General features: G+C 39.2%; 1 pseudogene across 1 annotated transcript; it reads right to left on the minus strand.

The window, feature by feature from the left end:
- Positions 1-25,157, minus strand: LOC144643515 (uncharacterized; annotated as a pseudogene). The gene is made up of 16 exons (XR_013568916.1): positions 25,076-25,157; positions 24,904-24,987; positions 23,732-24,081; positions 21,782-21,987; positions 20,302-20,338; positions 19,852-19,907; positions 19,167-19,234; positions 18,264-18,630; positions 16,698-16,759; positions 16,083-16,184; positions 8,202-8,240; positions 7,871-7,990; positions 6,791-6,920; positions 2,205-2,284; positions 1,809-1,879; positions 1-808 (listed from the first exon to the last, which is right to left on the minus strand). The product of XR_013568916.1 is annotated as an uncharacterized LOC144643515 (transcript).
- Positions 25,158-25,235: the final 78 nt, after the last annotated feature.

The raw sequence follows: 25,235 nt of genomic DNA on the forward strand, positions 1-25,235 counted from the left end.
TCTGTATAAACGTATTTATTTATTAACAGTTAATACAAATTCAGTACAGACAGACTTGAAAGAGCAGATGCACATGCGGCAAAAAGTGAAACACGGAATAGCGAGGTTTTTTCAAACCGTTTTACAACTTATTTACATCATTATATACAAAGCAGCCAATCCCGAGAGCAAATCAGTGATGGCTACTATAGAACATTATATCTTTCAAAGGCTCTGCGAATTTCAACTGCATTTATCACCGAGGCTAATCCCTGCCAATGCAAAGCCTGTTTTGCTTTTAATCCCTGCAAGACTGACATCGGAGAACACAACCAAACTTTTCACTAAAACTATTTATGTGGTGTCTTTGATTGGTTGATGATCGGTTATATGAATATTCGCGCACAAAGTAGCAACCATTCTTGGACATTACATGTACAGATCCCCACATTAATGCGTCAGCAGTATGGAATTCTCTTAGGCGTCTTTCCTTGTGGGTGATAAATATGAAGCGAAGAGTTTTCTGTTAAACAGGGCTACTCAATGTTTTCACATTTGTTGAACATCGGACCGCCAGTTTTTTTCACGTAGTCATTGTGTTAACACGACCCAACATGTAGGCCTGACAACAGCCTACCATCCATTTTGCAGGTAAAATTCATTTTACCGCTGTGTCTTTTCTACTGCAGACATATGTATCTCTTGACAATAGACTTAGCTACAGAACCGACTTTATTGCAGCGACTATAGTCCAGTCATGATGGTTTGAGCTTGAAGACTGCGCTCTTGAGTGCTTAGCGTCGACGCAGCAGCCAGTAATTCGCCACACCTTCAGACAAAAAAAAAAAAAAAACAAAACAATTTATAATGTACCGTGATAATGTATGGTATATGTTTTAAGGTAGGGAAGGGGCTGTGTCGATTTTTCGATGCTTTGTGTAAAAAGCGTAGCTCGCGGTTTTTTAGTACTGACGGCGTCCGGCAAGCCCGCGAAAACTTTCGCCTCATTCTTCGCCATTTGCCTAACGCGCGCTGACGAAAGCGCCAGCTACACAGGCTACTGGGCATGACTATCGCAAACTGGATTCACTACAGACTTCAATTTTTTGCATAACTTATTAAACACATGAAAGAACATCGCAGTTATGTACGCAACAGTTGTGTACTTAACTGCTATGATCTTTTACGTGTTAAGTCTGCCTCCTGCAGTTCAACTATTTGGAATTTTAACCATTATGTTCACTTTGTTACCGAATTACCATTAGCAGTTTAAAGGCCCATATTTACCCTAGACGCATTGCGCGCCAAGGAACAGTTTTCATATTTGAAAATTGTACCCTGCCATTTTATGTGAGAGCGAGTTGAGTTGCATTAATCTTCTTCCATTTTTTTTTTTTTTTTAAGCTAAGTAGTTAACATGCTTTTCGGTTAAAGTGATTAGTAGTTCTCCAGATAGTTTAACGTTGCTGACTGTATTCTACATGCATTCTGTTTCTGATTCTGTTAGGTTAAGCTTGTAAACGTTTTCTTCGACCATCGTGGCCCACCCTTCTCCCTACAGTCACTACAGTCAACTCTCTCTTAACGAGCACCTCTATAAGGCAGACACCTCTGTAAAACGGACACCTCTATAAGGCAGACACCTCTGTAAAACGGACACCTGATGTTGGTCCCGTCCCTGCTCGTTTTTCTCTGTAAGACGGTGTCCGTCTTACAGAGAGTCGACTGTATTGCCAAAAATGTGTAGAAATAATTTAAACCGTGATCTTCCACCAGAAGTCGCCCACAGAATTAGACGCGAGTTCCCAATAACAACATTTAAATCTTACCTGTTTTGTTCTTGAATTTCTGATTCAACAGTTTTGGACAAGCCCTCCATTTCTTTGGCAAACGAATCGATCTGAGTGAAAGTGGAAGGAAACAATTATACACTCCATTAGTCAATTGCACTACAGTTTTTGCCTTCAAGAAAAAAACGAAACAAGCGTTTGTTATTTAGATCCCTAGAAACAATCAACTTTCCTCTTTTTCCAAATAAAACAATCACGGAATATCTCGTACGGTCCACGCCGCATGGTGTCCAATGGCGGAAAATAAAAGTACTGAAAAACCTGGCTGTTTTTTTAAAAAAAAATTGCAACCACCACTTATGTATCTTTTCAAACCAGGAACTAATTACTAACACTGATTGAAATAGGTATTTATAAACCCTACTTAGGGCTTACCTTCTGTTGTTTTTGTTTGGTAAGACCGTCAATTTCGCCAAGTAATCGTTCGCTTTCATCCAGCACAGCAAATAGCTCATCTAGGGTGTATGAGTACGCAAAATGAAAATGTTACTAAAAGGTGAGTGACAAGGTTTACGTAAGTGTAAGATAACAATTTCAAATCCGCTTGACATGTTTGTTTGATAAACTAGAGCACGTTATACCGATAAAACAAACAAATCAACAAACAAACAAACAAAGTAAGCACGCCCGGCCAATAACAACGCATACAAATCATTAAACTGAGTCTCAGCCGCGAGAAAACGAAAATAACCTTAGTTTTCCCCCGATTTGGTTGGAAAAAAAACCCTATTTTGCTGCGATTGGTTTCGGCAAGTTGAACTAAGTTTTGAGTGGGCGGAGGCCTAATGGTTAGTACGCTGAACTCCAGATCGAGCGGTTCGGGTACGAGCCCTAGACGAGGTAGCTTCCCACGCAGTCGGTTTTCGGGGCGATCGTGTTTGTTAGAGGGAATGAAACACGATCGCCCCTAAGAACGACTGCGTGGGGGACTATGGACGCGGTCATTGTGTTGTGTTCTTGGGCAAAACACTTTATTCTCACAAGTCGTCTCTCCACCGAGCTGTTTAAATGCTGATTAAGGCTATTCACGGGATAAATCACTATCCAGTAGATAGCGTAATATACTTCGTCAACACTTATCCACTTGGCACTGGATAGCGATTTATCAAGTGGATAGCGGACTAGCATCCCATCCAGGAGGGGGGGGGGGGGGGGGGGGGGGGGGGGGGGGGGTGGGGGGGGGGGGGGGGGGTTTGAAATACTCCTTGTAGCTTAATCTTATGGACCCGAAGATAAGTGCGGGCCGATCAACCGTACATTGACACTCGAGATTGAAGGGGCATTTTTAATGTGACTTAATGTGGTCAACTTCTTTACAAAGAACACTTGGCGAAACAAAACGTAACATCATCATCATCATTACATCGGCGAAACAAAACGTAATTTCACAGTGCGGAAAGCAGAGCACGAGAATAAGACCCATAACTTAGAGCCAGCCCGCCACCTCGCAAAAAATCCAAATCAGAAATACACATGGAACATCGCTTTCACGAAAAAATCAACTTTTCGACGCAAAATAATGGAAGGCCTGTTGATTGCTTGCGAGAAACCAACTTTGAATAAACAGGTGCATTGTTTTATCGCCAAACTGTTCCCCTCGGGAATTACATAACAACACAAAACCAAGCTGAATGTAAATGTTCATTTAACACTGATGATGACCTTCGAGTCGAAAACGTTTTGTTTTTAAGAACTTTATAACTTTTATCTCTTTTTAGCCTTTTTAAAATTAAGAATACTTGGGTTATAAACATTTGGTGTCACTAATAGCGAGAGCTCTTTTTTTTTTTTTTTTTTTTTTTTAATTTATTTATTGACACACAAAGAACACTACTTACTTAACAAATACATACACTACCTACGATGCTAATTACAAGACATTACTTATTACATTATTTAATATACATTTTCTTTTTAAATAATAATATCGCAATAACACGCCTTACAATACCTACTATAACAAATAGCGCTCTTACAAAAAATATTACATTATATTACTATTACATTTTAAAGTTACAATCTATTTACAAAGTTCAATTTTTTACTACTAACTCTAATACTCACTGTATGTATTTTATTTTACTATGAAACGAAAAATAAATAAATAAATAAATAAATAAATAAATAAATAAATAAATAAATAAATAGATTGTGGCACAACCTCTGGGCAGGGGGCGGGGTAACTTGGGGGAACTCAGGCACAAAGTGTTGTCCATTTTGCTTTGAATTTCGTCAAACTATTATTTTTAACAGCGATTGTGCGTTCATAGAGAATCTTTTGATTGAGTAAGAGAAGGAAGATGTCTAGATTCGGATATGCTGAATTCAACCAGGACAGAAAAATGTGATACTTGGCGATGATGAGGAAATGATTCAGGGCATAAAAATTACTTAAATCTGGTTTATAACCGTAAAAAATATCTGTGTCAATTAAGGTGATATTTTCTGAACGTTTTTCATTCCACCATGCAATAACTTTTTTCCAGAATAATTGTACCGTCGGACACTCATACAGCAAATGAGGTAAAGTTTCGTATGAAGAGCTACAACGATCACAACTGGCAGAACTTTTCAATTTCATTTTGTAAAGTCTATTATTAGTGGGTAGAATGTTATGTATGACCTTGTATTGGAAACATCTGAGTTTATTTTCTATTGTAACTTTGATTGGCAATTCATAAATGGCTTTAGCAGGAAGACGTTTTTCTATAAGCTTAGTTTCTATGTTTGGAGCTTTAAACACTTTCATAACAAGCAGTTCGCGAGCAGATTTGGCGGTGACATTCGCAAGAGGAAGCTCATTACTGTCAACATCGGTAAGCATTCGTTCGGAATTTAAAATTGATTTTTTCCATTCTTCAGGGATCGCGGTGAGAAGGCCATAATACGTTAAGAAGTTTACCGTCATACCATATCTATGTTGAAACTCAGACCAGGATAAAAACGTTCTGTTCTCATTTACCAGATGACCGATTTTAATAACTCCTTTTCTATGCCAAGATGGATAGAAGACTGATTTACCATCTATTTAAATATAGCGGTTATTCCAAATAATTTCGTTTTCATATTCCTTAGCAGAAGAAGGGTCTTTAGAATGTAGCTCCTGCCAGACATTCAATACTTCCTTGTAAAAGGACGGTACATACGAGACGAAATTAAGGTCAGATACATTAAAATTACATTCCAAAAGAAACGAACCACCATATTGGGATGTAGCAGATGAGAAGAGGGAGCACCATTTGTTATCACCAGCTTCATATAAACGTTTAACCCATGCTCCCTTTAAAGATTTGTTCATCATGTTGAAGTCTACCATGTTAAGGCCCCCTTTCTCTATGGGACCAATAAGCGTGTTACGTTTGACCTTATCGGGCTTAAAGTTCCATATGAACTTGAAACAAAATTTGGTGGTGTTGTGAGAACGGAGGTGTTATAAACAAGCTTGGAGATAGCGAGGGTTTTGATGATACAAATTCTTCCCATTAAAGTTAAGCCTCTAGTCGTCCATTGGTTTAAAATTTTCTTTAGCGCAACAAGTTTTTCCTCGAAATTAATTTTGTAACTAACAGACTGATCATATGCGAAGGCCACACCTAGCGCGATTACATATTTTTCAGGCCACGAAATATTAAATTTAGAACGTTGACCCAAGTTGCATTTAAGACTGCCCAGCCACATACCCTCCGTTTTAGAAGTATTTATTTTTAAACCTGAACAGCCTCCAAAATCATTTAAAAGATTAAACAAGTGATTAGCTGAGCGATCATCTTTTATAAAGGCTGTGATATCATCCGCGTACATACTTAATTTTAATTCGGTGTCGTTTATTTTCAAACCACTGATATTTTCATTATTCCTAATCGCTTGGCCAAGTACCTCAATTGCCAGGACAAATAAGAGCCCCGATAAGGGGCATCCTTGTCGGACTCCTCTTTGAAGCTGGAAGAAATCGGACGCAAATCCGTTATTTATCACACAGCTGGTGATATTGGAATAGAAGGTGTGGATCCATTTTTGGAAAATTGGCCCAAAGTTAATTAATTCAAGGACTTTAAACAGGTACTTCCACTCTAGGGAATCAAATGCTTTTTCAAAATCTATGAAAAGTAACATGCCAGGTAGTTGTTTTTTCTCATAAAACTCAATTACATCAGATATTAGCCGAATATTTTCTCCTATAAAGCGGTTTTTAACGTACCCTGTTTGATCATTATTTATCAACGTTGGTAAGACTTTCTCTAATCGTTTTGCAATACATTTCGTTGCTATTTTGTAGTCAATATTCAACAACGTGATTGGCCGCCAATTTTTGAGAAGGAGGGTGTCTTTATTCTTTTTAGGTAACAGAGAAATCACACCTCTCCTTTGCGAGATCGACATTTCACCTCTATGATAGGCTTCATTTAAACAGTCTATTAAAGGAGTTACCACGGAATCCCAGAAGCATAAGTAAAATTCTGTAGTCAGTCCATCTGAACCTGGGGTTTTGTTTTTCTCAAACGTTTTAAGAGCGGCTAAACATTCTTCTTCAGTGATAAGGCCCTCGCAGGATTTTTGCTGCTCGCTATCAAGTCTCTGTACATTGTCAAGATTTAAGAATGACGGGGCTGAAGCATCAAATGTGTTATCTGTTATTTGTGAGGCATATAAAGCTTTATAAAAAGTTTCCATCTCACACAAGATCCTGTTCGGTTCCTCAACATACTCGTTTTGATCGGTTTTCAATTTAACAATATGCTTCCTTTCATGCGAGCGCTTCTCTAGATTCATGAAATATTTCGTGTTTCTTTCGCCATGTTCGTACCACCGTGCTCTGCTTCTTTTAATCGCGCCTTTTGTTTTATGTTCAGCGATTGATTTATGTAGATAATTCTTTAAAAAGCATAGTGTCTGTTGAAGAACACGTCGAACACAACAAATAACAAAACAAACGCATATTTATAACAAAACAGCTGTCGTACCATGATTATCAGGTATAAACACTCCATTAACTGACATGTGATGCCTGGTAGTGTCCAAAGCAGCAGCTAGCTTGCTATACTCCAATATCAACTTCAACATATGAGATCCAATTGGCTTTAGTCCTGACATCTGAAAATTATCAATTAAACATAAATCGCCACATTACGTGAGAGACATTGTCGCCTCACAGTAAGAGCTAGTCATTTGAATTGATACACGCATAAATAGCTTTGACACAAAATAAACTCCAAGATTTGTACGGACGTTACGTTTTGCGTGAAGGTCGAGTTTTGAGCGGAAGTTAAGTCTTGTGTCGAGGCAGAGTATTGAGTGGACGTTAAGTTTTGTGTGGATGTCGAGTGTTGTGTAATAACTCCGAGTTTTGTGTAGACGTCAACTTTTAAGGCGGACATTAAAGCTTTGTGTGGAGGTAGAATTTTAAAAGGAAGTAAAGTTTTGTGTGAAGGCTGAGTTTTGAGTGCACGTTAGGTTGTGTCGTCGTCCAGTTTGTGAGAACGTCGAGTTTTTTGTGGAAGACGAGACTTGTGTGGACATCGAGTATTGTGTGGACGGCAAACTGCTGTGTAGACGTCGAGCTTTGAGCTGTTTGAGTGGATGCTGAGTTTTGTGTGGTGGTCAAGTATGGTGAGAAGCCCAGCGCCCTTAAATATTATTGATTATATTTGCTTTTGTAAACGTCTACGCAATTTTTTTTTTCAATTTTTTGTGAGTAGTGTACTGTACTGCCTCGTTTTTGTGTAAATGCATTAAAAAGGATTGTGAGAACGTCGAGTTTTGTGTGGACGTTGAGTTGAGTGGAAGTCGAGTGAGTGAGTGTTGTGGACGTTCAGTTTTTAATTGATGTAGAGTCAAGATAGACATAGACATAGACATAGACATAGACATAGACATAGACATAGTTTATTTAACCACGAAGAGCTCAGGAGCCGTAGCTCGTTAAAACGCTCTCGTGAAATAAAAAACGTCTAAAAATTACAAATAAAAGACGGTTAAAAGGTAAAAAGTGTATATGTACAAAATTGTGATTATGATATGCGTGCATAAAACGAAAAACTTACTTGAAGCTGAATCTGTCTATCTAGTTCAGCAATTTTTGTTTTCATTTTCAGTTGTAACTCTAGATTGGCCACTTCTCTTTGCAATTTCTCTTTCTCTTGCCATACAGAGTAGATCTGACTCTAATAATAACAATAAAAAGAACAATTATAAGAACAATGATAATAACGTAAGAAACAGTTTTTTCTCTAGCGAACTTAACTTACTTCAAATTAGTTGTTGGACATGTCCCTAAATGACAGTTTGTTAAGCGTGTATGTTCTTTATTTTTAAACAAAAAAATGAGAACAATTCGATTAAAGATAAAATGAAAACAAATTAGCTAGATATTACCTGGGCATCCTTCTCTTTTTGACCAAACGAATGTTTTAGCTGCAATAAAAAAAAAAAAAAAGAAAAAGTAAGGCCTGGAATTTCTTGCTAAGTGAACAACAAAACAGATTACGTGAGTCACTAACGTAACAATAAAAAACAAAACAGAGTGCGCGAGTCTCTAACGTAACAATCAAACCCAAAACAGAGTGCGCGAGTCTCTAACGTAACAATCAAACATAAAATAGAGTGCGCGAGTCACTAACGTAACATTATTATATGGCTACAATAGTACGCGCGCTCTGATTGGCTACTGAGTGGGCATTATTTTCTTGTATTGACCGGGCATTATGGAAATTTTCCTCGGCTAGACGGTTTTTTGAGTTGAGAGTAAAACCTACTAGCGAGGGGGCAAAAACAACAAAAAATGCCGACAAAATATAACGAGAGTCACTAACGTAACAGTCAAACACAAAACAGAGTGCGTGAGTCACTAACATAACAATCAAACACAAAACAGAGTGCGTGAGTCACTTACATAACAGTCAAACACAAAACAGGGTGCGTGAGTCACTAACGCAACAGTCAAACAAAAAACAGAGTGCGCGAGTCACTAACGTAACAGTCAAACACAAAACAGAGTGCGCGAGTCACTAACGTAACAGTCAAACACAAAACAGAGTGCGTGAGTCACCAACGTAACAGTCAAACACAAAACAGAGTGCGCGAGTCACCAACGTAACAGTCAAACACAAAACAGAGTGCGTGAGTCACCAACGTAACAGTCAAACACAAAACAGAGTGCGTGAGTCACTAACGTAACAGTCAAACACAAAACAGAGTGCGAGTCACTAACGTAACAGTCAAACACAAAACAGAGTGCGCGAGTCACTTACGTAACAGTCAAACACAAAACAGAGTGAAATTTCGTGTGGCTGTGTAGCGCATATAGTTAGTTCATAGGAATGTTAAAATGTAAATGTTAAATGTGCCGATGATTGAAAGTTTTTCCCAGACGTTTCGGCGCTACTGCCCCTTCTTCAGTGGAAAATGTAACGCCAATTAACGGAAAAAAGCACGTGCGCGTGATCAATGTTTGAAATTAAAAATAACAAATTAAACGTACGCCACGGGCGCGCTTGCTTGTTAGAGTGAACATAACAGATTAAATAAAGCCAAAGTCCACATTCAAGCCACGAGGTCGCAGAGTCTTGTAGCGGAAAATAAGCTTTGCCTCAAGCCGTTTTTTTTCCATGGTATCAGTTAGTCCGGCACAGAGCACTGACACAAGCATGTCGTTCGTGCTATGTCCTGGCAGATTAAAATGTTCAGCCACTGGAGTATCGCTTTGTGTGGTGATGGATCTTAAGTGTTCTCTAAACCTATCAGCCAGTCGTCGGCCAGTTTCCCCGATGTAGCATTTGGCGCACGCGCGGCATTGGATTATATATACAGCATGCGTTGTGGTGCAGGTGTATCTTTGATGGACATGGATTGATCCGCCAGGTGCGTTAATCACCGGAGTAGCATTGGTGTAGTCGCAGGTCTTGCAACGGGGTCTCGCACAGAGGGATGTTCCGAAATCCGCGCGGGCACCATTCGTTTCGTTTCCTAACGTGCTTTGAACCAAGGCATCGCGTAAGTTCGAGTCACGGCGATATGCACATAGAATTCGCACAGGCTGGAATATTTCACCTGTTTGAGGGTCGTCTTTCAGCAAGTCCAGATTCTTTGTCATGATTTTCTTGACTCGTGCATTCGAGGGGTGGTACGTGAGTACAAGCGGGATTGTTGGTTGCTGAGGTGCCTTTTGTGTTGGTGTCTCTTGTAGCAAATCCTCTCGAGAGATGGATGCAATTTGATTCAAGGCATGGTTGACAACATGTGGTGGATACTTGCGATCCAAGAAATAACTGACCATCTCCTTGCTCCTCTCATTGAAGTCGTCGGCTTCACTGCAAATGCGCTTCAACCTGAGCAGCTGACTAAAAGGGATGGATTGTTTGCAGCGGACCGGGTGAGAGAAGAAATAATTCAAATGATGAGTGGGTGTCAGTTTCTTTGTAATGGATGGTTGTTGTCAGTCAATGCCCGGAAGGTTTGATGCAAAGGTCTGAGAACGACACTGCTTCTTCGGAAATGGACCACGTGAATTTCAAATTCGGATGAAAACTGCTCACAAACGATGTGAAATCTTCAATTTCTCTCTTTCTGCATGCTGCTGCTCCCATGATGTCGTCAATGTACCTTTTGAATAGGTCTGGTGTCCTGCCCGGATACTGTTCAAAGATTTGTTCCTCTATATGACCCATAAACAAACAGGCGTAGTTTGGACCAAATCTACTGCCCATAGCCACGCCTCCAACCTGTTCGTCATAGTTGCCATTGAATGTAAAAGTGTTCAGGGTCAATACAAGTTCAGCTAGGCGCAGTAGAGTATGCGTGGGCGGTTGAAGGACAGAACGCTTGTCCAAGAAGTGTTCAAGAGCAAGGAGACCATCCTTGTTGGGTATCACGGTATAGAGTGATTTTACATCCATTTTGAACACGTAGTTGGTGAGTTCCGGGAAACGAAATGACTCGGCAATTTGAAGCATGAAACATGTTAACAGGTTAACACGATGTTAACATGTTACCATGTTAACACGATGTTACCCTGTAAACATGTTAACACAATGTTAACATGTGACCATGTTAACAGGTTAACCATGTTAACATGTAAACATGGAAGCATGTTAACACGATGTTAACATGTTACCATCGTGTTAACATGTTAACATTGTCCAACATTGTCCATGTTAACATTGTGTTAACATGTTTACAGGTTAACATCGTGTTAACATGTTACCATGTTAACATCGTGTTAACCTGTGACCATGTTAACAGGTTAACCATGTTAACATGACATCGATGTTAACATGGTTAACCTGTTAACATGGTCACAGGTTAACACGATGTTAACATGGTAACATGTTAATATCGTGTTAACCTGTAAACATGTTAACACGATGTTAACATGTTAACATGATGTTAACATGTTAACATGTTAACATCGTGTTAATATGTTACCAGGTTAACATGTTAACATCATGTTAACATGATGTTAACAGCATGTTAACATCATGTTAACATGTTAACATGATGTTAACATGTTAACACGATGTTAACATGTTAACATGGTGTTAACATGTTACCATGTTAACATGTTACCATGTTAACATCGTGTTAACCTGTGACCATGTTAACAGGTTAACCATGTTAACATGACATCGATGTTAACATGGTTAACCTGTTAACATGGTCACAGGTTAACACGATGTTAACATGGTAACATGTTAATATCGTGTTAACCTGTAAACATGTTAACACGATGTTAACATGTTAACATGATGTTAACCTGGTAACATGTTAACCCATGTTAACACGATGTTAACATGTTAACATCGTGTTAACATGTTAACATGTTTACATGTTAACATCGTGTTAACATGGGTTAACATGTTACCAGGTTAACATGTTAACACGATGTTAACATGTTAACATGTTAACATCGTGTTAACATGTTACCAGGTTAACATGTTAACATCATGTTAACATCATGTTAACATCATGTTAACATCATGTTAACATGATGTTAACATGTTAACCTGGTAACATGTTAACACGATGTTAACATGTTAACATGTTAACACCATGTTAACATGTTAACACGATGTTAACCTGGTAACATGTTAACAGAAAAATTTACCGTGGCATTTTCAAAATAATCGCATTTTATTAAAAACGAAGGCTTCCAAAAATCGCTTATAACTTTAACAAATCGCGTTTGATCGCCATAAAATTTATCATTTTATATAATTTAAGCATTATTTTTTCAGATTCTCAAAAATCTAAGCAATCGCTTCACGTTTTGCCGTTTTAAAACGCGCTTAAAAAAGGGAACTGTCAGCCTCATAAATACCCGCGGGCCACCTTAACATGGTCACAGGTAAACACAATGATATGATATTTTATGGACTGTGAATTTAACATCTAACGATGATATGATATTTTATGGACTGTGAATTTAACATCTAACGATGCCAAACCTCAACGGATTCGAAAAGAACTTGTATAGAGATTTGAACAGAGAACTGTCCGTGTACCGAGATCAACCAAGCAGAACAATCGGCTTACAACTTGCCGACAAAACATTCGCAAAGACCCGGTTCACAAGTCACATTGGTTTTCTGAGCAAGTGTCTCCGCCGTAACCTCATTCCCAATGGTTTCCTTTTCGGTTTTCACACGATGGAACTCGAACAAAACCACTCCACAGGATACCGAAATCAAGTAAATGCTATTCTAAGAAAGTCATCGAGTCGTCTAATGCTGGCCACCATACAATCCATGCAGAGACGATGCCAAACATTGACAACAGAAATCAACCGTTTTCGTGATGAACTAAAAGGTGAATGCAGCGCCGAGGAATATCGACGAATCAGTTCAACCATTCATCATCTCAATTCAGACCTGTATAACTTCCTTAAAGCAGGGAAAAGTGAGAAGCTTAACGCTTCATTAGATCCACCCTCGCAGAGTTCCGAGAACGACTTTGACTCCGTACCTGAAGCAACGACATCCAAATTGGTCGTTACTATTCCAGAAGATCTGCAACTTACAGACCCAGAACGATCCGTCCTCAGCAAAGGGCCTTCATACGTACCAGTGAAACCACGGACGGATGAATACGACACTAAGGCAGACTGTGAGCGCTTCTATCGCCGTCTCCGTCTCACGGCACATTTCAAAAACAATCCCTCGGAGCCTGGTAGCAGTAATTCTCAGCCGGTTTCAGTTGATGAGTCTGAAGATAAATCCTTTGAGTCCCTCAAGCCCAAAATCTCAAGCTGGACTCCACCAGCTGGCAGGTTTGCTGCTTTGGATTACTACATAAGCAAATGTCGTCGTGAGGTAAACAGCGTCAACTTTAAAGAAAGACTCAACCGGAAAAATCTAACAACAGAAGAAATTGCCGCCTTCGCATCCCTGCGGCGTCGTGATGACATTGTTATCAAACCGGCCGACAAAGGTGGTGCAGTTGTTGTATGGACACGCTAGCTATATGTACAGGAGGCAGAAAGACATCTCTCCGATGCGAATTTGTACAGACAACTTAGCCATGACCATACCAACGAAAAAACGAAAGAGTTCAGGTGGTGGTTAAGGACGCGATTCAATCTGGTGAACTCCCAGCATCAGCGTCTAACCTTATTATACACCAGCCACGTACATCCAAGTTTTACCTGCTGCCCAAGATCCATAAGCCTGGTAATCCTGGTAGGCCGATCGTATCCGCCTGTAATTGCCCAACGGAACTGATTGCAACTTATTTGGACCGAATTACTACACCTTTGGTTCACAATCTCCCCAGCTTTGTAAAGGACACAAATCACATGCTTCAAATTGCCGAGTCATTTCGTTTCCCGGAACTCACCAACTACGTGTTCACAATGGATGTAAAATCACTCTATACCGTGATACCCAACCAGGATGGTCTCCTTGCTCTTGAACACTTCCTGAACAAGCGTTCTGTCCTTCAACCGCCCACGCATACTCTACTACGGCTAGCTGAACTTGTATTGACCCTGAACACTTTTACATTCAATGGCAACTATTACGAACAGGTTGGAGGCGTGGCTATGGGCAGTAGATTTGGTCCAAACTACGCCTGTTTGTTTATGGGTCATATAGAGGAACAAATCTTTGAACAGTATCCGGGCAGGACGCCAGACCTATTCAAAAGGTACATTGACGACATCATGGGAGCAGCATCATGCAGCAAGAGAGAAATTGAAGATTTCGCATCGTTTGTGAGCAGTTTTCATCCGAATTTGAAATTCACGTGCTCCATTTCCGAAGAAGCAGTGTCGTTCTTAGACCTTTGCATCAAACCTTCCGGGCATCGACTGACAACAACCAGCCATTACAAAGAAACTGACACCCACTCATATTTGAATTATTTATCCTCTCACCCGGTCCGCTGCAAACAATCCATCCCCTTTAGTCAGCTGCTCAGGTTGAAGCGCATTTGCAGTGAAGCCGACGACTTCAATGAGAGGAGCAAGGAGATGGTCAGTTATTTCTTGGATCGCAAGTATCCACCACATGTTGTCAACCATGCCTTGAATCAAATTGCATCCATCTCTCGAGAGGATTTGCTACAAGAGACACCAACACAAAGAGCACCTCAGCAACCAACAATCCCGATTGTACTCACGTACCACCCCTCGAATGCACGAGTAAAGAAAATCATGACAAAGAATCTGGACTTGCTGAAAGACGACCCCGGCTCAAACAGGTGAAATATTCCAGCCTGTGCGAATTCTATGTGCATATCGCCGTGACTCGAACTTACGCGATGCCTTGGTTCGGACATGAATAGTATTGGTTCGGAGCACGTTAGGAAACGAAACGAATGGTGCCCGCGCGGATTTTGGAACATCCCCCTGTGCGAGACCCCGTTGCAAGACCCGCGACTACACCAACGCTACTCCGGTGGTTAACGCACCTGGCGGATCAATCCATGTCCATCAAAGATACACCTGCACCACAACGCATGCTGTATATATAATCCAATGGCGCGCGTGCGCCAAATGCTACATCGGGGAAACTGGCCGACGACTGGCTGATAGGTTTAGAGAACACTGACTTAAGATCCATCACCACACAAAGCGTATGTGGTGATTTTATTGCGGTGGTTTTTTTGTGTTGTGCCGGTTTGGAAAAAAAAGGGTGGGGTTCCTCCTGTTGTTTTTTTTTTTTTTTTTTTTTTTTTCTCCCCCCCCCCCCCCCGGGGTTTTTTTTTTTTTTTTTTTTTTTTTTTCCCCCTTTTTTTTTTTTTTTTTTTTTCGGGGGGGCGCGCCCCCCGTGTTTCTTTTTTTTTTTAAAAAAAGAGGGGGGGAGGCACAAAAAAAAAAAAAAAAAAGAGGGCCCCGCCCACAAACAAAAAAAAAAAAAGAAGTCCAAAAAAAAAAAAAAAAAAAAACAGGGCCAAAAAAAAAAAAAAAAGAAAAAAAAAAAAAACAGAGTGCGCCAGTCACTAACGTAACAGCCAAACACAAAACAGAGTGCGCGAGTCACTAACGTAACTGTCAAACACAAAACAGAGTGCGCGAGTCACTACCGTAACAATCAAACACAAAACAGAGTGCGTGAGTCTCTAACGTAACAATCAAACACAAAACAGAGTGCGCGAGTCACTAACGTAACAGTCAAACACAAAACAGAGTGTGCAAGTCACTAACGTAACTGTCAAACACAAAACAGAGTGCCGGTCACTAACGTAACAGCCAAACACAAAACAGATTGCGCGAGTCACTAACGTAACTGTCAAACACAAAACAGAGTGCGCGAGTCACTAACGTAACACTAAACAAACAAAACAGAGTGCGCGCGTCACTAACGTAACAGTCAAACACAAAACAGAGTGCGCGAGTCACTTACGTAACAGCCAAACACAAAACAGAGTGCGCGAGTCACTAACGTAAAAGTCAAACACAAAACAGAGTGCGCTAGTCACTTACGTAACAGCCAAACACAAAACAGAGTGCGCGAGTCACTAACGTAAAAGTCAAACACAAAACAGAGTGCACGAGTCACTAACGTAACAATCAAACACAAAACAGATTGCGCGAGTCACTAACGTAACAGTCAAACAAAAAACAGAGTGCACGAGTCACTAACGTAACAATCAAACACAAAACAGATTCCGCCACACACACGGGCGGGCGCGAGTCACTAACGTAACAATCAAACACAAAACAGAGTGTACAGGTCACTTAAGTAACAATCAAACAAAGAAAAAACAGAGTGTGCGAGTCACTTATGAACAGGGGTGCTACAAGTTTGAACTTTTAGTTACCCTTGAGTACAGGAAAGCAGCTTGCATGACTCTTGAGTATTGAAGTTCAAGCTGTCGTTGTGATATATCTCCCTCTTCTGTTGATGCCCCAGTATGGCCTACCTGCAAATGCAGAGGATCATTGGTTATAGTGGCTTACCACGGTTTTGAGGGGGTAAATGAGCGCCACTTTTACTAACTCTTTTACCCCGTCAAAACTGTAGTCAGCGACCTTAAAGTAGTTCCAGTCCTGCCTAATCCCCGCGATAAAGGGAGCGTGTGGCTCGATGGTTAGGTGGCTCTAAGTACAGTACACCGCGCTCCGACTAATGTGGGAGACATAGAATTGAGGTGTCTACTAAATCAATAACAAAACAACAGTTTTCATGTGGCTGACAAAGTAATGGACCCTGTCGTGCTTTTGCAGTCTATGAGCCGTGTTTATGCACCTATTGCAACTTGGACTAACCAATAGAACCAACGCTGTTCTTTTTTCAACTGGAAGATAGTGTCCCTAGTGATCATTTACTAAAATTTTGCAGCTTGTGATAATGTACTCTGATAATTGTAATAAGGAGAAAATAGATACTAATCAGCCAAATTCACTCTAATAATAAATGGAATTTCCTCTCTTACTTCAGTTGGCACAGGTGGCTTAGCAGTCACATGAACTGTCTGCAGCACAGCTTGGGATGAACCTTCGAACAAAATCACAGAGAATTGTAAAACAAATGAAAGGATAAATAGCTATGAAATGTAATGTGGTTTGTCATTTTATTTACCCATGTAACACGTTAAAGCCATTAATAACTAGTTATACAATTAGTACCAGTAATCACATGATTTCGAGTGCAATTTGGAATAAATGAGCACGAGTAAATTTTTCAAAGGCTAAAAAAATTTTCCCCCGGGGGGCGCGTTTTTTTTTTTTTTAATTTTTTTTTTTTTAATTAAATTTTTTTTTTTTTTTTTTTTTTTTTTTTTTTTTTTTTTTTTTTTTTTTTTTTTTTTTCTTTTTTTTTTTCCCTTTTTTTTTTTTTTTTTTAGTTATACTTAACAATTATTATTCCATGAGCGCACGTTGGATAGCCAACCAGGTGCAAAGCGTCAAGTTGGCTACAACTATCCCATATCAAGCAAGCGCAAGTGGAATATTTGTTTTCTTAAAAACACCCAAATAATTGCAATATTTGAGCTACCCGACTGTTCTTTCTGAAGCTTAAAAAGGTGAAGCTGTGTCCAAGCCAAGTGGCCAATACAGCCAGAGCTTATTCCAGTTTCCGTAGCATTAAGCGACTAGGAGTATTGTTACTCTCCCTCCTGGATGGGATGCTAGTCCATCGCAGAAATAAATTCGCCGGTACCCATTTATACACCTGGGTGGAGAGAGGCACTGTGAGAGCAAAGTGTCCTGCCCAAGAGCACAATGCAGCACCCCAGCCAGGCCTCAAACCCAGGCCGTTCGACTCGGTGTGGAGCGTGCTAACCATTAGGCCACCACGCCTCATCTTTCTGATGCTGTAAACCAATCAAAACTCAGGATTTGCAATATACAGGGTGTCAAGTGACAAATGGCACTAAGAAAATAGGAAAAAAGGAATAACAATGTCAAAAAATAGAAAAAAAAAAGAAATCCCCCCAAAAAAGAAAAAATAGTAGCCCCGGGGGGGAAAAAGGGGAAAAAAGAAAAAAAAATATACCACGGCTAGTTTTTAATGCATTTAGTGTTGGTGTTTGCATTGGTAGGACCTCCTTGTAAGGTCTCTTTCTGTCCTAAGTTAAAATGATCACTTCTCCTGAAGTCATGTTTTCAGGACATTCACTTCAATTATAGCTGGAAGAATTGGTTATTGAATCAAGTCAACATCCCTATTGCTGATGATTGCATGTTACATTATTTTTATTGCAGGGCTATCTTGAGCGTTACTTATTCAGGTGGCCAATACACAGATAGTACGAAATAAAAACTAAAAATAAATTATTACTTTCTGATTCCTTCTAAAAAAAATTTTTTTTTGCAACATTTTATTTCTGTTTTAAGTTGCAAAAATTCCATATTGCAAAAAAAGAAAGTGGCCTATTTTATTAAGGAAATGTTAAACAATCTCTAATTTTGTGTAACAAGGCCTTAACTTGGATCACAAATCTGTAATGAGTGCAGAGGGCTTACTAGGTAATTGAAACTTTCTCATTTACCCGTACCTGTTGTCTTAACTGCAGTTTTCTTGGACAACGCAGTCTGTGTTTTTTGCTTATCACGAGAAGTCTTCTTTATGGCACCAGTACCTCCACTTCCACTATGATGTGGCTTTGAAGATGTTGCTATTCCCTGGGGTAAGATAGGGGTGGGTGCTCCCATGGGAACAGGGGGTGCAACACCAACCATACCATCAGCTGGAGTAGACGTGACTATGCCTTTTTGTTGAGGTGTGTGACGCATAAAGGGTGTGTATATATCCAGATTCAAAGTGCTGTTGTTAGAGTGTGTTATAAATGATTGATCTTTTGATCTAGTTGGGGCTGAAGTGGAGGCTTTTACTTTCTTCTTTATTGAAGGGGTTGGTACCTCCTGCAAATAACAGAAAGTATAAAATATGGGTGATCATTGGATAATTTTGTTTGCAAACATACTAAAGTAGAGGGTTGAGAAGAGAGAATGAGACCAGGCATTTAGCCTCACTCCTTATTTCTTGGATGCTTTTTAAATCTCTCCCGAAGCCTCTTCCGAGTTCAAATCCAAGATGGCGCTTGCCTGATCAAAATAAGGCACTTGCTGCACAAAAATATGCCTGCATTGCATGCTAAATTGACCGGTCTAACTTACCTTCAATGGGTAATTTAAATTAAAATATTCTGGGATTTTTCACAACGGCACAAAAAAATATAAGGCATATGTACATAATGCTACAGGCATTCCTTCCTACCCTTGCTATTAAAAGGAACAAATTTTTGCAGCTATGACTAAAATTAGTTGAACATGATATTAATCTTTTGCCTGGAACAAAGTTGTCTGGGAGCCTAAAGATTAAAATTTGCACAAATTTTTGCCGAAGCTCTCTTGACTTAATTTGTGCATACACAAAAACTGTTTGTATGTAAGTTTACCTTGTTCACTGTCACCTTTTTACTGGCCTTTGGTTTATTTGCCATGTATCTGGAAGGAACAATGCGAGCTGCAAGAAAAGGACAAAGTAAATTTATTATTTGGAGAAAAAAGGATGTCGACCACTGTAAAGAAGTAAAGGTAAAATATATCCAACCAGTATTTCTTTAAAATACTAATAACTGGTACTCTCAGTTTGAAAATGTAAAAAACAAGATATCTACCAGTGTAATGAGAAATAAAAGTTTTAATTTTAAAAATTTCATTTTTAAACCCATTTCAATAAGTTAAAATACAAAAGAAGTCATAGCCTTGATGGTGTTTGCCAAAACTGTGTATATAAATAAACACCTATCTGTCTCTGGGAGGCGCGGTGGCCTAATGGTTAGTGCGCCGGACTCCGGATCGAGCGGTCCGGGTTCGAGACCTGGCCGGGGTCATTGTGTTGGGTTCTTAGGCAAAACACTTTACTCTCATAGTGCCTCTCTCCACCCAGGTGTATAAATGGGTACCGGCGAATTTACTGCTGGGGGGTAACCCTGCGATGGACTAGCATCCCATCCAGGGAGAGTAGCAATACTCCTAGCCGCTTAATGCTACAGAAACCGGGATAAGCTCCGGCCTGATAAGCCACTTGGCTCGACAGCAGGCTTTACCTTTACCTGTCTCTGTAATGGCAGGGCTTACCAGTTTTTTGTTTCTTCTTCTTTAGTTTCAAATTCTGTTTCTCCTCACCAGGTAATCTGAATATTAGGAAATAAAACTAACAATTATTTTTGGAGTAACTTGTTATTGTTTGTTTGATGTTGGAAACTTTAGCTTACTTCAATATATAATTTGGATGTAAGTTAACATAAAACATTTTTAAGATTATCTAACTTAGGTTTAAAATTCATCAAAAACAAAAACAAATGCCTCCTTTGGTTTTTTAATACTGTTTTTTGTTAGTAGTAAAATTGTGATTGCTTCATGTTGCAAAACCCAGAATAAACTCTTCTACAAAATTCAACATAATTTGCTTGCATTACTTTTGCACAAATTATACTGAACTTATATTGCTTTCTACCAGCAAAGACCACGGCTGTGTTACATATTTATTGCCTGATGTCAACAATTTGATAAAAAAGAAGTTCTTACATGGACTGGTCACCATCTTGTGCTTGTGAATGGGAATCTGAAAACAACAGATTATTACACCATGATGATGATAACATGATTGGCCGTTTTTATACTAGAGACGAGTTACCCGTCTAGACGAGCTTCGGCAAAAATTTTGTTGCTCGTCTGGTTATGCGTCTCTAGTATAAAGACAGGCACAAGACACGTTACGCGTCTAGACGAGCTTCCTTTCGGTATCCGTCTTTCAAGATGCATTTTGAAAAGTAGCTAGACGCGTAACGCGTCTTGTGCTTGTCTTTATACTAGAGACGCATAACCAGTTGAGCAACAAAATTTTTGCTGAAGCCCATCCAGACGGGTAACTCGTCTCTAGTATAAAAACGGCCATTGTTTTCAACCAAGTCTCCTGTTTGATTTATAACAAATGGTGTTAGGATATTGGGCATGTTGCAGTTCAATTTTACCCTAGGTACAATAATTATTGTTGTTTTTTTCTTTGTTTTGGTGTATATTAATATATAGCAATAAATATAAAACAAAGGAAAAAACCAGATTGTACCAAAGCTAATATTGAACCACAACATGTAGGTTAAAATTGTTCAATCTGTGGATTAACGACCTTCTTAATCTTGACCATGTTTGGCAAAATCATAATGCTGCTCTGCAAAATTATTATGCCCCTTAGCAAAATCATTGCCAATTAATTATTTTACAGTATGTGATACCACAAAGCTAAATATTAGGTTTATGAGGTTTGGTGTTGCATGAAAAAAAAAATTACGGTAACTAATCTTGAAGTTTAAGGCTATAACAAAATGATTACATGCTTATTGGCCGTTCCGAGGTTGCGCAGGGAACTGGGGCGAAGTTTCAAATTTCAAGTAATCGATAATCTGACACCACCATATGAAAGATCGCCATGACGTTGGTGATTTGACCAAGTTTGATGCTTTCAGGATGCACAGAAATGAAGTTATGGATCTTGAAACATGGTTAAAAATCCATACAAACGTCTCTAATTGTAAGCCAGCGTCCCCCAAAACCATATAAACTCTTAAAATTTTATCCGTTTTGTGACAGCTGTAAACTCCTGCCAAAGACCCATTATTTGAAAGAAACTAAGTTGAAAATCACTATGTTTGCCCGTTTTAAAGAGTATCACAAAAATCATAAAAAATCTAAGACTTAATATGGTTTTGGGGGACGCTGTCTCAAAATAAGAGACGTTTGTATGGATATTTAACCATGTTTCAAGGCCATAACTTTGTCTGTGTTTATCCTAAAAGCGTCAAATTTGGTAAAATAACCAATCTCACCGAGTTCTTTTATGTGGTGGTGTCAGATTATTGATTACTTGAAATTTAAAACTCGCCCCAGTTCCCTGTGCAACCTCGGAACGGCTAATTAATCACTCTGTGGGAAACACAGGAAAGAGAACAATGTATTTAATCTAGAATGTTTTCAGTAAGGTGAATAAATCCTAAATCATAAATCTCACCTGAAGAGAAGTCAAAAAGTTGCTGCTTTATTTGTGGTGTTGGCAAGTTACTTGACAGTGGTGGGTCATGAGGTCCCTCTTCTCCTAAAAAGCTTTTGAATTCAGCTGCAGACTGCCTGTCTGTTGGTGGTCCATTCTTGCCTCATCAGCCAGACTCTGGTGATCCAATAAGCCCCTTCCATGGGAATGTTCACTTGCCTGAACATCTGATAAAAATGTATTAATTACATAAATATTAAAATATTAATATTACCAAGCATTTCCCAAATACATTCATAAATATTTTTGGTTTCCTGAACTCAAACCAAAAGTCGTTTCCTTTCCCTCAGGCAAACACTGTAATTTTAACCCAGTTAAACAGGTTCAGTGTAGTCCTCTTAATCCTTTAGTAGGAAAAGGAAATTTGGAATAATACATTTAAACATATTTCATATTTATTTATACATTTTAGTGTGCAGTATTGTTGTACTTTATTTGCCATTTGTATTTTGACTGGCCTTATGGGCTTGCCAAAAATACTGCAAGACTAGCTCCTAAAGATATATCATCCTTTTGTTTTACGGGTGATATCATGTTGCTCTTTGCTGTTTTAGAAATTATACATTTTGTTAAAGATGGCAACTAATCAGAACATAATGAAAGTACTACAGTTGAATCCCGATAACTCAAACCTTCAAGGGAAATTAAAAATTTTTCGAGATATCAGGAGTTCGAGTTATAGAGTGTAAAATTGGCAGGAAAAGTAAGTAAGTAAGTAAGTAAGTAAGTAAGTAGGACTTTATTTAAACCACCTGGAGGGGAATCAAAAATGATTCGAGTTAGCGGGAGGTTCAATTACTGAGGGTTCGAGTTATCAGAATTCAAATGTATTTAAGAGGAAATCCGCCAGGACTTCGAGTAGTTATTGGACAAAATTATGTACCAAAACTATTTACACCTGATTGCAAGCTTTTGTGGTACTGCTTCAAATATCTTATCGAAAGAAATCTTTTCTAACAACACCACACATCGAAAACACATTTTGAAGTTCCGCTGAATTCCACTGAATCGCTTAAAAGATGTAAGCTTTTGCCCATAGCTTGTGAACTTTGAATATCATTTTCTCAGACTCTGATAAGAAATTGTTGTACCAGAATAATTTCCACCTTATTGCAAACGTTTTTGTTACTGCTTCAAATATCTTATCGAAAGAAATCTTTTCTAACAACACCACACATCGAAAACACATTTTGAAGTTCCTCTGAATTCCACTGAATCGCTTAAGACGAATTTACAAAATGGCTACACGTGAGATTTTGCCCATACCTTGTAAACTTTGAAATTCATTTTCTCAGACTCTGATAAGAAATTGTTGTTGGTGTTATCACGGATAATTACTTACATCTTTACCTTTTATTAAGGGAAGGAAATAACGCAACAGGATTTAAATTATTCTGGAAAATGATTTTTGTCCAACTTTAATAAATATTACTCGACTTCCTAGTGGATTCCGTCTTAACTAATTACTTATTAAAATATAAAATACAAACATTGTGTTGTTCCAGAAAATATCCATGTATTCCGGGGCTGCAAATAACAGTTGGTCATCGGACATTGGCTGACCAAAATTTGCTAATGTCCGACGAAATCTCAAGTGTGGTCCGGCATAATGATCAGACAAGTGTTTGATTATAATAAAAACCTGTTTGACCACAATTTTGTTTTGTCTGACCAAGTGAAAAAAATTATTTGCAGCCCTGATATTCCCTGCCTCCTTGTGGACGTTCCTTGAACTCCCCCTCTCCACCTTTATGGAAATTCCAGTTTAGTTTCATACTTTCTTTTTAAAAATTCTGGACAGGTTTAATTGTGAAACAGCTCACACCCTAGGAATTGCCAAATGACTTTCTCTGGAATGGATATTTTATGGAACCACTCATTTCATTTAAATAAAAGAGCTCTGCTGCAAACCTGCGCTAAAATGGGATGTTGACAAATCTTTCTTCCCTGCACTGGAGTCTAGCAGATTAACAGTTGGTACACCAGTTACTTTAACTCTTCTTCCTGCTTCTAAATGACCAGTCACATCACTGACATTGTCTGATCTCTGAACAACAACAGAGTTTTCTAAGCTGCTTCTGTCTCTTCCAACACTTCGAGGTGAATGACACACAACTCTGACTGGAGACTTCACAATGCCTGTAATGACTGGGACTTCGGCAAGGTCAGGGCTCTTGTGATGCCCTGAGGCATCTACCAAAAGAACTGGCGAGGTCTGTTCAGATTCTCTTTCCTCCATGTAAGTGGAATCGGGAACATACCTGCAAATTTATAAGTGATCAAAAGTAAAGCAAGTGTTTAGGATCATAACTTGTCTAATAGACTGAACGAGTTTGAGTGACATAATCTCAGCTGTCTGTCAGCTAGGTTCCAGGCTATCCTATCAGGCTCTTTTTTAATGGAACCTCGAAAACCCATTGAGGAGTGATGCTTTGTCCTAATGACTTATCAGAGTCAAGGCGTAACCCATAACACCTGGTATGGCTGAGATCACTCAATGTTACGGGTGTGTAAATTGCTGTTACGTTTACACTTGCATACAGAATAAAGCGTCAATGCGTTCCTTTTGACTTTGGTATGTTAACTGTGACTTTAAATCAATCAGATGGTAGATCAAACTACAGCAGGGATGATAACCATCTTTCATCTGTGGGAGTAATTGGTTTCCCTTGGGACACAAAAATCCTGCCATAAATACAATTCTGGTTGTATGCTTTTCTGATGAGAATTTCAACTTAGCAGAGAGATTAAACCGGCTAAAGACAAATCGCTTGCTTTCTACCATATCCATAGTCCTCAAATTCTATCTACAAATTCTTTTTTTGACAGGAATCACTTTGTTTACAAACTGTATAAAATATCATTTTAACAACTCTCAGAACTTTGCCATGATCAGTCAAATTATTATATTCACTGATGACAAGTGACAAGCTATTGGACGACTGAAACTGAACTGGTGTCGACATGAACAAATATTTTCACTTAGACCGATTAAAAAAGTAAGCTATCGTAGCAAACGCAGTATGGGAAAGCTAAGAAAGGTCAGAAAGATCACATTTAGCCTTCAAAACACATAAGCTTACGTGGTGGAAGAGCTTGCACTTGTAAATCCAATCCCCCCGGGCAAAGCAGACTCTGCAACAAGAACTCCCTGAGCAAGCGATTTCCTGGGGACACAAGGTATGTATTCACGCCAAAATCTAACAGTTCGACAACGAAAGGCACGATAAGAGTTTTAATAGAGGCAATTTATACCTGAGTTGTGGAGGTGGCGTTTGTGAAGGCGCAGGATTGTATAAAGATCGCTTCGAACTCGCCATCTTGGATCAAAACTCGCGCTCATTAGTACCCAGTCCCAAGCTGTATTTACATGTGACGGAAAACGACTGTGCGGGGGTGGGGTGGAGGGCTAGGG

This window comes from Oculina patagonica, chromosome 2 (genome assembly GCF_052425735.1).
Source record: "Oculina patagonica isolate OP01 chromosome 2, crgOcupat, whole genome shotgun sequence".
Lineage (NCBI taxonomy): Eukaryota > Metazoa > Cnidaria > Anthozoa > Scleractinia > Oculinidae > Oculina > Oculina patagonica.